Raw genomic sequence first — 12,015 nt, forward strand, 5'->3', positions numbered from 1 at the left:
TGGACTACAGAAATCCATCAGCTTGGAGAAAAATTGCTGTGGAAAATACAGAGTGAATTTAAGCATGTATCTAACGAGAATCGATGGAAAATGCAAAAACTTGAGCAGGTTTGATGAAAACCCCGTCCCCAGGGACAAGGAAGGCCTCCCTGAAACGCCTGTAAGGTACCAGGAATGAGTTAATCCCACCAAGGAATGCGGAGGAGCTGCCAGATAACAGAGTGACATTGTTTTTCCCTGATGTCAGCACAGAAACCCAAACACAAAGAGGCGAATGTAGTCCTCTGAGAGAGCTGTTGAGAAAGCTGAATGTCGAGCTTGTGCCGTGGCATCCAGCAGCATTAAAAACTACTCGGCACAAGATGACAAAGTGTTTCCTGGAACCAGGGGCTGCCTCCAGACATCTGGGCAAGACCAGCGCTGTGGGCGATAGTCGGAAGGATCATGAGATGAGCATGTGGCGGCGCTGGGAGCTGTATCGCTGCTACGGCAGCAACAGGCTTCCATTTCTGCCTCCTGAAGTTTTAAGAACACGCAGTTCTGGTAGGCTTGGGCTTACCACCGAGTAGATTTATAGCCATCTATGGGTCATTTTGGTTTACTTTACAGCTCAGTGTAGGGCGTCTTGTTTTCTCCCGTAGCATCCACATGTTGAGTCTTGCCTGAATAATTCAGTTTATTCTGTATTTGGTAGGTGGTGGTCTAGAGGGTCTTTAGATCTAGCTGCAATAGAAGCATTGTTTCACTTTAATATAGGCAGCACGTAAGCTCTTGTATTGGTTCCACATGGACAGTAATTACATACTTGCTGATATGCTTTGGATCTGTAGCTGCTCTTCTCAGCAGCTTGAATGTGCTCTGCCTTGATCCGCTTCCCAAATGGGAAGTTTCACAATTGGACTGACTGTCCATCACAGCTGAGAAATCCATAACGGCATAGTAATATCTGTATTATTCATTTTCTACTATTCTGAAGTCTACAGAAAGGTAAACAAAAGGAGAAAAACCTGAAGAGAAGGTTTTAAATTGCTTTCTGTTTTTATTGCAGTGGTCGGTATTAACCTGCTCTGCACCCTTGGCTCAGCCTTGTTAGGAGCCACTGCTATTCTCTGCTTTGCGTTAACAGACAAATCAAACACTTTGTATGTTGTGTTAATTATGAAAATCAAATTCAGTAACTCCTAGAAAGCTGCTTCCTAAAATCTGTTTTGAAGAAAGTCAAGCTGTTAAATGCTGCTTTCTGACAGGATGGAAGAACGTGAGTCGCTGAGGTTATGAATGTCAAAATGGGGCACACTGCAGGAACCGCGCTCGGTGGCGAAGGGCCCTCCTCGTCTCAGGCTCTGTGAAACGGGTACGGCTGCTTGCGGCAGCTTCCTACAATAGTATAAATTGAATGCACTATAGTATTATGTGCTATAGCATAGATGCATATTGAGGGGAGAAGAGCACACGTCATGGAGGTGGTGCTTAGATTCTGAAAATAAACCTGAACGAAGAGCGGGACCAGGTAGTTCCCACTAAAGCTAATGGAAGTTGCTGGTTTTGCTGGGAATATGCTGCCAAAGGAACCCAGTTGGGTTCTTTTTCTTTTAGTATGGTTCTTTTCTTTAGGGCTCTAAACCTGCCAAGTCCATATTTAGATAGGAAAAATATCCTAGAAGAGGTGCATTTTATGTCATGATAAGTAATCTCTTACTTGACAACTTAGAAGCTTAGATTTGTTGGGAAAAATCTGAGATTAAAGCAGATGTACTGAAGAAGATGTGTGCGTTAATACGAGGAATCATTGCCTATTTTTATGGGTAGGAAAAAGGAGTTGGTTAAAATCCATTCTAAAAGAAACAACAGAGTATTTTGATTGTAAGCCTTGAATTCTTTGAGGAAAAAACCCGTGAAGTTAAAGGATCCCAATGACCGGGCACCCCCAGCTTCCCCGGCGCGAGGCTTTGGTGGATGGGGCAGCCACCTCGCCCGAGCCCTCGCAGGAGAAGGGGCCCATGCGCCCCACACTCCCGCCGCCTTGCTCTGCTGTCCCTTCGCACTGCAGGGCCGCTCCAGCCCCCACGCCGCTCCAATTTCTGCGGCCGCAAGGCGCTTCCACCAGACACCCAGGGCCTCTTTCCGGGGGGTGATGGCGGCTCTCCCCCATGGGGTGCGTGTCTTTCCCAGGGCGCAGGCTCTGGCCGCAGGCTCTGTGCAAAACCCCAGCGCCCTGGGGACGAGCGTTCCGGGGGTCATGGGGCACGCTGCCCTGCCTGCACCCTGCCTGCACCCTGCCTGCACCCTGCCCGCGCTCTCTGACCCACCAGCAGCACGAGGCGCGGGCTGGTGCAGACGGGGCGAAGGCATTTTAGGCAGGCCCTCGGGCTCTTCCCTCCGCACGGTGCGCGCGCTCCCGGCTCCTGTGAAACGGGCTGGGGATTCCCAAACGGGATTTGGGGTTCAGGCGCCGAGGAGCTCGGAACTGTTCTAGGCACCGCGATGCAGAGAGAGAAGGAGAAGCAGACTTTAAAAATCAGCCTGCGGGGAGAGGAAGGGCCTTTTCCTGTTGATGCTCCCCCCTCGACCGAAGACGGGGCTCCTGCTGCTCCCGGCGTCAGCTCCGCTCGGGTGGAAGCGCGGCCGGTGTCGTCATTCCACGCTCACGGGCCAAACGCGGTGCCGGGACCGCGCCAGCTGGGCGCTCCGTCCCGCGGGAGCCCCGCGGCCGCCGGGGCCGCGCCCGAAACGCCAGAGGGAGTTACGTGGGGAGCGGGAACGCGACCGGGGGGCGGCGGGCGGCACCGGCATCAGCCCGCCCGGCCCGGCGGAGGCGTCGGGCCCGGCCCGTCCTCTGATAGCGCCCGGCGGAGGGTTTGGCCAGCCGGGGATGTAGCTCAGTGGTAGAGCGCGCGCTTCGCATGTGTGAGGTCCCGGGTTCAATCCCCGGCATCTCCAGCGGCTCTTCTTTTCCTTTTTTTCCGGCCCGCCCCGGCCCGTTGACCGCGGGGACAGGCCGCCGCCAGCAGCGCGCCGCGCCGCCGGCACGACGCGTTTTACACCCCCGCGGCGCCGCTTCTTCCTGCTCGGGAACCGCGCGGGGAAAGCAAAAGGGCGGTGGAGGTGCTGCGGCCCGAAAACGCGACGGGTTTCCCGCCGAGGGGGGGGCGAAAAAGCGAGAATTGCATTGGCCGGGAATCGAACCCGGGCCTCCCGCGTGGCAGGCGAGAATTCTACCACTGAACCACCAATGCGCGCTCCGAAGGGTGTGCTGCCGGCTCCTTCCTCGAACAGCTCACCGAGTATGTGGTTTTTTACCTTCTCCTTCTCCTTCATTCAGTTCCATGTTCACAGTCAGTTCTGAGCCGTTATTTCCAGGAAAAAAAAAAAAAAAGTTTTCAGACAGTTTGCAATGCCTGTATACATTTTTCCTCTAAAGGATAAAAAAACCCTAGAAAATTGTATAATATACCCATCATCCTTTAGATTTAAAAGCTTTCAGACCAAGTTACAAAAGGTGTATTTTTCTTCCTTTTCTGTACTGGAAGGACTTTGCCAGAGGAGGCCCCCAGTGAAGGGCTTAGAGGCTCACAGGATCTACTAATACAGGAATCATCACGGTACAATGTCCGAACTTACGTCTCTGTTTTGTCAATTGATGTAGTGCTATGGATCCCGACATTTCCGTACAATGTAACTTTGCGTAGTGATATCAACAGAACACCATTGCTTGCACTGTGATGTAATGGTGCCATGTTCTAATATAAATTATGTACGGTCTTGAGATTTAGTTTGTCTTGGACACGCTCCCAAGAACTGCCACGCAGGAGCCAGAGTTCAAGGAAAAGCAGCATCAAGCGTTCGCGTCAAGAGAACGTGGAGCTGTATGTACGAGGGGAATAGCTGCGCTTAAGAATACCCTCCAGACAGGATGAACACCTACCACCAACCATCTCATGAAAGGTAGTGAGCAGGTGTTCTCTTCTTCAACGAACAGATAATGTTCCAATTTCCTGTGTGAACATATATTGTCACCAGAATGTAAACTTCCCGATAGACAGTCCTCTGCTTACCCGTCCTGCAGCTATTGCCCAACTGCTCCCAACGGCACGTTCAGCTCATCGAGAGGGTGACTTTTTTTCTGCACGCATAAAGCAGAAGCTGAGCGAAACTTGTGTTCTCAGTGAATCTGGAAAGAAAGTCAAGACCACAGTTTGCTCGTCAGCCAGTGGGATACCAGGCGACCGTATTTCCCAGTCACCCCCGGCCCAGAGGAACAATGCAGACCAGTAACAACGCCATCACAGTTCCCTTTCCCCTAAGCTTAATTGCAACTTCTTATTTCCACCGTCAGAAAGTAACATAGTAAATACTTCTAAGTAATAACTATTATTTAGGCTATTGCTTATAATTGCATCAGTCAGCCTTGAAAAACTGTTTTCCCAGACAAGCACAGGACCAGAAATCCCAAAGCAGTTAGGCAAAAAATATTCATATTGAGAAGACTCTAATTCTCTATTTTAATATATCTGAAAGTTAGCCATGCTGAGGTAAATAGCAATTGTTGACCAACTAGTTTCCCCCCCTACTTTTATTCTCTCACCCCCTTTCACTTCTGGTAGCGGAGACGCTGCGAGGCAGGGGATGGCTGGCGGGTGGACGGATCCGGCAACGTCTGTGCACAGCTGTGTGGGAACCAGCAGCGCTCCGTAAGAGAGAAGAGTCCTTGGGCTGGTTCTCCTGGGCAGATCAGGGTGATTAACAGAACAGGCTGTGTTTCTGTGGAGCTGCCGCTCGTTAGAGAATCATTTTACAGAGGATCGCCACAGTAACAAACTTTGCACTATTAGCAAGCCCATCTCGTTCCCAGAGCAGAAATGAAACCCGTTCTCGCACTCATAGTTAATAATTTAGAGAACAGTTTCCCATGTCCATTAGATCATGTTTTGCATCTGCTCAGAATATCTGTGGGTGTTGGCTGACGTACTACAGAGCACTCTGTAAATCAAGAGGAGTTTGGCAACTCACATGCCTCACTGGAGCTCAAACGTTGCTCCAGAACATGCTCCAGAAAACCTTTTTCAAGCTGCATGACACAGGCTCATACTTGCCTTCCCTTTAAAAATGACTGGATGTAGGAGAATGCTGAATGAAGGAGAGAATCGAGACCTACAGTATTAGCAAATGGTGGTCCGGAGTTGCAGAACTGGTGAAAATTTTATAGGATTGGTTCAGCTGATTAAGAATCTGCATCCTACTCCAGTGAGACAAGGAGTCCTTAGGAGTTCATTGTCTTAATCATCACAACGGTTGGGAGAACGCTCCCTGCGAAACCTCAGTGCAGAAGGATATTCTGTGTAAGGCTAGCAGAACAGTACAGGAACATTCTGTGAAATTACTGTCCTAAACAAAATTTAAGTACAAATACTTCATAAAAATAAATGTGTCTCCAGCTGTCATCCATAAAACATACATAATTTTAGAAGTTCAGTAGATTACTTGAATGGCATCAAGAATCCAACTTCATATAAGAAGGTTATAGGATCTAGGGAACTACTTTTAGTGAGATTGCTTAAAATGTACTTTTGTACGTTTCTATCCAATATCTGATGAACGGGTGAGAAGGATTATCTTGTCAGAGACTCAGGACATCACCTCCTTCGGTGAGTTAAAAAATCTTTCCAGCAGCTAAGGAGACGCCATAGACCTTCACCAGAAACAAGGAAGGCAAAACTTGTTACAGGAAGAAGGGAAAGGATTTTCTTAGGCCTTTTCATCCCCCAGAAGGGGACAAATACATATTTTTCCATTCCGGGTCACCTTTAAAGGGACTCTGATCTTGATGCTTCTGGCTAAGGCTTGACAACAGCGTCTTCCCATGGAGCTCTGCTGCTGCAGAGCAGAACCAAGGAGCTCCAGGTGCTGCTGCCGACTCTGCTGCATTCTTCTGAGGAGGACGCTGTAGCTCAGGGGCACTTGTAGCCTCAAACATCCCAAGTTCAGCTGGTGCAGCTGCAATAGGAACAAGGTAGGGATTGATAGATAGGCAGCGGTAAAACAGCTCAAATCAAGCTTAAAACTGCAGGTGTGGGTTACCTGGGGTGGGGTAAGTGGATATCACCCATTCCCTCCTCGCCAGCTGGTATCGCCACACGTTCCCGTGCCACGTGATACAATTGTGGCGGTGCAGCCACCCACTTTAAAACTGGTGTTCCATCAATCCCTCTATTGGTATACAAAAAAGAGAAAGTGTGATGCCACAAATGTACCTGTACCGTTTGCTCCGATTCAGCTCTTCATGTGGAGCGGTATTAAATGGAGATCGTGTCAGAAATAATGCCTCGGGAGTAATTCAGACCGACCTGAAATATAACATACCTCTTTGTGAGAACCAACTGCCTGGTCATCAGTTTCTCATGTTTAACTAAGGCATACCTAATACTTAATATTACCAGGAAAGTCCAGTCAAGACTTCTTACTGGCCCCCAAAATAATGAAGGACAACTGCAGGCCTTTCAAAATGGCTTCTAAAAGCCTGTTCAGTAAAGGCTTCCAAAGCGTGCTCTTGTCTCTGCTTCCAGAGCACAGAAAATTTGTGCCATCCCTGGTGAGTTCTCCACTGAGTGGAGTACACGCACATCAACTTGATTTTAACAGGTCACAGAATAAGCTGGGCATTTAAAAATATCCACCTACCCAAAAGGACAAATGAATATATATTGTGGAGCCTTCAGCAAAGATTGTTGAAACAAAACAAACAAAACAATCGTGGTAATCTTTCAGGTAAGACTTATAATGTAGAACAACTTGTCAGTGCAGGTTAAAGTTTTAAGGCCTAGCAATTTTGACAGCGTCCCTTTGAGCACAGTGAGAGCGCAGGGACGAGCAGGACAGCAAAAGGTCACTTGGTCACACATATCTGCTGCCTCTTTTAAGTTTATCTCAAGACCCACTAGGCACGTCCCAATTAATTATTTAAATCTGCAGGGAAAAATATTTCTGTAGATGAAAAGGTATAATCTTAAATTCTGGGGAAGCTGCAGGATGGCTGGCGCGGTCAAAAATAGTGCTAAGAGGAAGCCGAGGACGTTGTATCCGATCCACAAGCTTCAGACACCGAGAGAAGTCATTTACATCCAGTAATGTCGATTTGTTTCAGATACCAGCAAAGTGGAAACTTACGGATTTTCCTACATCCCTTTGTTTTCAACTGAACAGTTCTGGATTACAAAAGGTCACCGAACCCAAATTGACAATGATATATGTGGTTATTTAAAATAACTTTTCCCAACACAGCTATTGATTATGTTGCTAGCGGTCTGCATAAGTTCCTTATAAACCTGTGGACACCCCGAAAATGTTTGTCCCAGATACCATTCAAATGGTCACAAACGAAAGCCATCAGGCAAGCAACGCTAGTGAAACGGGCATTGGAAGCAAACGAGACTCAAGTCCTGTATTTATGCATGACGTACTGGAATATTAGGCTAGGGCTTTCAAAGTGATTGTATGTGTCTTTGAATGGGTTTTCTAAGATTTCCCCTAATCAATTCAATGGAGGAAATATCTGGATAAAAAGCAGATGTGTATATTCACTGGGGCTGATTTTGGTCTGTCATTGTCTGAGAGAAAAAAAATAATACAGCACAAATTCCAAAAAGCCTTTTGCGTTCCATTTTCTGAATATAATCTCTCACTTTGGCACACATAAGAGAAAATAAATTTAAAAGATTTTTTTCATATTTCCTGCCACAACAAAGATCTTTAAACAACAGAAGATAAATACTCTTGAATAGTCCAAGCAGTCTTGCTTTCTGAAAGATACTGTCTTTCTTTTCTCTCTCTCTACCAATGAAATTCGTGTTCTCTATTAGACCCAGCTCAGCTGTTTGCCCCAGAAAAATACTCCACATCGCTTCTTTCCATTGCCTGGCTCTCCTGTCATTAAACTGCCTGTGCTACCATTGCAGGGAGAGGCCAATTAATTATTGTGTTTGTTCTGCAACAAATAATGTGACCTGTGACCTCATTCTTTTAAAACTGCAATTTTTGCATTTGTTTCTGTGACTCAGCCCTGATGTGTTATCTTTATATAACAGCGAACAATAAGACATAATTATGATGCTAACACATCACTTTAGTTTTAACAGAATGAGCCACTTTCTCTTTTCAGATACACACACACAGTGGATGTTTTTATCTGTTGCAGTGTAGGGGGAAAATGTTTAAACGCTAGCAATACAGCCTGGGCCAGCTGGTAGACTGAGTATCTGATATGAAGCAATACAGTTGTATTTCCGAATGATACCTGATACCAGCAGCCAGAGATGGGAACACTTTTAAATGTTTAATCATAGCTATGACTAAGTACTTTTATTTTCCAATGGGAGGACCTACCATGGATCCTGCTTGGAAAAATCTCCGTAGACAAATTCTGCTTCTGTTTCTGTCACTTCCTTTCAACTCCCCTGCGATTATTATTACCCCTTGCTCCTCACAAAGACATTTTCCTGAAGACAGATTAGGAGAAAACATATTTGTGAACATAGGAACAGATTTTCTTCTTATGATACATAACTTTGGCATGCAGTCAGGAAATGATGATAATCTTTTTCTCCATCTTCCCTTGCTAATGAAGAGAAACTGCCTCTGGGGTTAAGGACAAAAGGTGAACTCTCCCTGAACACAATTTACACCTACTGAGCACATGATTTCGGGCATCTAAAATTCTTGTCTTGGCAGGTGTCCCAGGGACGAAGCCACGCACACGGAGACTCAGAAGGTAATATTTTCATCTAGACATTAAATAAAAAACAGACTCAAGAGGGATGGATTTTGTGATACTTTAAGGCATCTCATTTTTTTGCTTAACCTTGTAAAAATCTTTCACTATTCAAACTTAAGAAGACCAATCTTTACCAACCAGTAACTAAGATAAAAACACAGTTGAAAAGTAACTAAGATAAAAAGACAGCTTTAGTTAAAAAGAAGCCTAATCAAGTCAGGAAAGAACAGCCCATCCCTCGTTTGTTGGTAGCTGCACCGTGAACGTGTGGATAACCTCTCCTGGAAAGGGAGATTCCTAGGTAGATGTGATCCTTATAAAACTTTTCACTCATTCTTGGATTTCCCTTTTATGAGAAGAGTAGTACAGCGCTGTCATTTTCTACCCCCTTTAAGATTTTGCTGGTTTGGAAGAGTTCATGAGACACAGAAGTGCTGGGGTGCAGAATACGTTCACTTGGAAACTGGATGTAGACACATTTTACACTCATATACTGCCTTGTTTTGAATCAATCAAAAATTATCATAAATTGATACTGACAATGCAGCCACATCTGGGTAGACAACAACCTTGAGGGGTGGGAAGGTAGGATATTTTCCCAGTTCTAACAAATTTGTGACGGTGCTTAGAATATTTGTTAGAGATGGACGAAACGGCAACATTTAGTGCCACGTCAGAACACATATATGGAGTAGGTATTCACATCTAGAACTTGTGTGTGTTGCATCATCCTGAAATTATTCACCACAAATTGCATTTCAATCCTTTTTTTCCTAGCCCATTATTCTTCTTCCTTTCTCACACTCTCTCTCCAAAAAAAAGCCCCAAATCATACCCCCAAAAAGCAATGAATCCACTTCTGGGGCTTTTTCTTTCATTTTCCATTCTTTCTGTCCAGCTGAGGTATTCCTGTGGATTCTAATCCTGACTATCTATGGAGTGTACTAATTCCAGCTGCCACTCGAGATCTTATTTCCTTTTAAGAGCACTACCATGTCTCCTAGTGTGTCTGGGACAAAAACTGCTTCCAGCATTGGTGGCCTGAGTATCACTTACTTTGCAAAACTTCTGAAATCCAACCCTTGCAGTTGTTTACTGACTTTAAATGCCACCTAGAGAGTTGATAGCCATACATTATTATTGCAGCTTCCAATTTAGCTCATCTGGTTATATCTGACCCAAGAGGGAGGGATTAGGTTCCTATGGCCTCCTCAGATAGGACCTGTTGCTGACATTTAGCTGGCTGACGGGAGACTGGAGCGTGCCTGAAGGACACTGTGGGAGGGAGATGTGCCCCATCCTTCACGGCAGCAGCGGGTTGTTTTTCTGTGCTTAATAGCAAACACGTCTCATGCTGCCTGTAAAGCCTCAGTTAGACGCAGCTGATCCCTGTACGCCTGGAAAGCAGGGAACCACGGACAGTACAGTGCATTGGGTGCGTAGGGGCCCTGCATGTGTGACACCGACTGCATCAGGCAACTCATAGAGGCAGTGTATGAGCAAAGACAGACTCGTGACGGGCTTACGGGTGTAAATAGTCACTAGGTCAGCTCACGTTTTGGTCCAGCATGGAAAAGGAGATCCCAAACACCTGTGGAACCAAACTGCAGTGCACTAAAAACATAAATTTGCGGGGAAAAGCGCAGCCAAAAGTTCAGCAATGAGTTTTGGAGGGGGAGGAAGATCCTGGCTTATTACTAACGTGTGTCTGGCTTTATCACTGCAAAAGAAGCAACAGGCAGAAATCTCTAGATGATTCCCCAAAAAAACATAGCTATGTTTGTCAGCTGTGTCCCTAGGAGCCTGGAACATGGGAACAAGGATGAGAAACAAAGAGGACCATTAGAGACCATAACTCTTAGCAGCAGCTCTTCCAAGTCTTGTCACTTGGTGAAAGTAGCAAGAAGAATGAGGATACACAAAATGTCTCAAGGTATCACCCAGTCAGCAACTCACTTACAAGCCTTACACAGCAAGTGCCTAGGGAAGTTCAAGATTGGAAATCTGCTATTTTGGAGAGGTAAAGAATTGGAAAGCTTTCAGTTCAGCAAGCCCTCAACAGAGGAAAACAAGCCTGCATACTCTGTGCTGCAAAACCAAACCCAAAGTGAGATCCACCCTGTCCCAGCACTTTGTGCTGCAAGTTTCCCCTCCATGGCAGTGAGTGTCATCTTGTGTTGGGCTCCATTAGCTGTGCCCCAGAGGGGCAGAATCATAGAATATCTCATGTTGGAAGGGACTCATAAGGATCATCGAGTCCAACTCCCTGCTCCTCGCAGGACTACCTAAAACTAAACCATATGACAAAGACCATTGGCTAGAGGGTAGTTGTGCAGCCTGCCTGCAGGTGGAAAGCCTGGCTTCTAGTCTACGAAGACCTGGATTAACTGCTAAATTGCGCTTCTGCCAAGTCCAGTAGAAATGGGGAGCTCAGCGGGGTTTCATGAGAAGTTTCAGGTCAAGTAAGAGAGCTGGTAGGATGTATCAAGTCATTGAGAGGCAGCCACCGATGACGTTTCTCAACCAGCTTCATGCCATGCTGGAGCCACCGGAGAGGACAGCTGAAAAAGAAAAGATGTGAACCTGGCTCTACACCTCCATTATGCACTGCTTATTTTTTTTCAGAGGTGGACCCTCAGAGATTTAGCATTTTTCTGGTCTAGGATTTCCTCTGTGAACCATCCAGGTTATGAATATTACAGCTCTAACACCGATCAAGAGATGTGTTGGAAAGGTCTCCTCTCTCTCCACTGCACTGCACTTTAACCCACTATGCAAGCAGGGAAGGATCTGTGGTAGACAAATATACATGAATATAACATATATTAATATATATTAATGTAACGTAATGGATCTGTTCCCCATTTATTTGTAAGGAGGAAACCTCTCCGTGACCCAAAAGTGAACCACCACCAGAATTCCTCAGAAACGAAGGTGACAAATTCAACCAAATACCAGTTCCCGGTTCAAAGGCAAGGGCAAACAACCCCAAGAAACCACAGCGCCAGCGCCCAAAGGAGCCCGAGCTGCCCCCGCCGGCCGGCCGGCTCGGGCAGCCCGAGCCGGAGGAGGGGCCGGGAAGGGCCGCGACGCCCTGAATATAGACCGGGGCGAGGAGGGCGCGTCGCTCTCCTCAGCGCCGGAGCGGGAAGGCGGGAACAGGCCCCAGCGGCGGGGCCTAGCGCGGCTTCCCTTCCTGAGGAGAGCCGGCCCGCCGTTAGGCCCGGCCGCGGCCTGCCGGCTGGGTG

General features: G+C 46.7%; 1 long non-coding RNA gene and 2 other non-coding genes across 3 annotated transcripts; 1 reads left to right on the forward strand and 2 right to left on the reverse strand.

Moving 5' to 3' along the window:
- Window positions 1–2,868: 2,868 nt before the first annotated feature.
- Window positions 2,869–2,940, forward strand: TRNAA-CGC (transfer RNA alanine (anticodon CGC)). The gene has a single exon. It is a non-coding gene; the product is annotated as a tRNA-Ala (tRNA).
- A 225-nt stretch (window positions 2,941–3,165) lies between these two features.
- On the reverse strand, window positions 3,166–3,236 carry TRNAG-GCC (transfer RNA glycine (anticodon GCC)). The gene has a single exon. It is a non-coding gene; the product is annotated as a tRNA-Gly (tRNA).
- A 68-nt stretch (window positions 3,237–3,304) lies between these two features.
- Window positions 3,305–4,717, reverse strand: LOC143161701 (uncharacterized). The gene is made up of 3 exons (XR_012995577.1): window positions 4,586–4,717; window positions 4,056–4,171; window positions 3,305–3,342 (listed from the first exon to the last, which is right to left on the reverse strand). It is a non-coding gene; the product is annotated as an uncharacterized LOC143161701 (long non-coding RNA).
- Between the last annotated feature and the right edge of the window lie 7,298 nt (window positions 4,718–12,015).

The sequence above is a fragment of the Aptenodytes patagonicus genome, chromosome 6, assembly GCF_965638725.1.
Source record: "Aptenodytes patagonicus chromosome 6, bAptPat1.pri.cur, whole genome shotgun sequence".
Taxonomy (NCBI): Eukaryota; Metazoa; Chordata; class Aves; order Sphenisciformes; family Spheniscidae; genus Aptenodytes; species Aptenodytes patagonicus.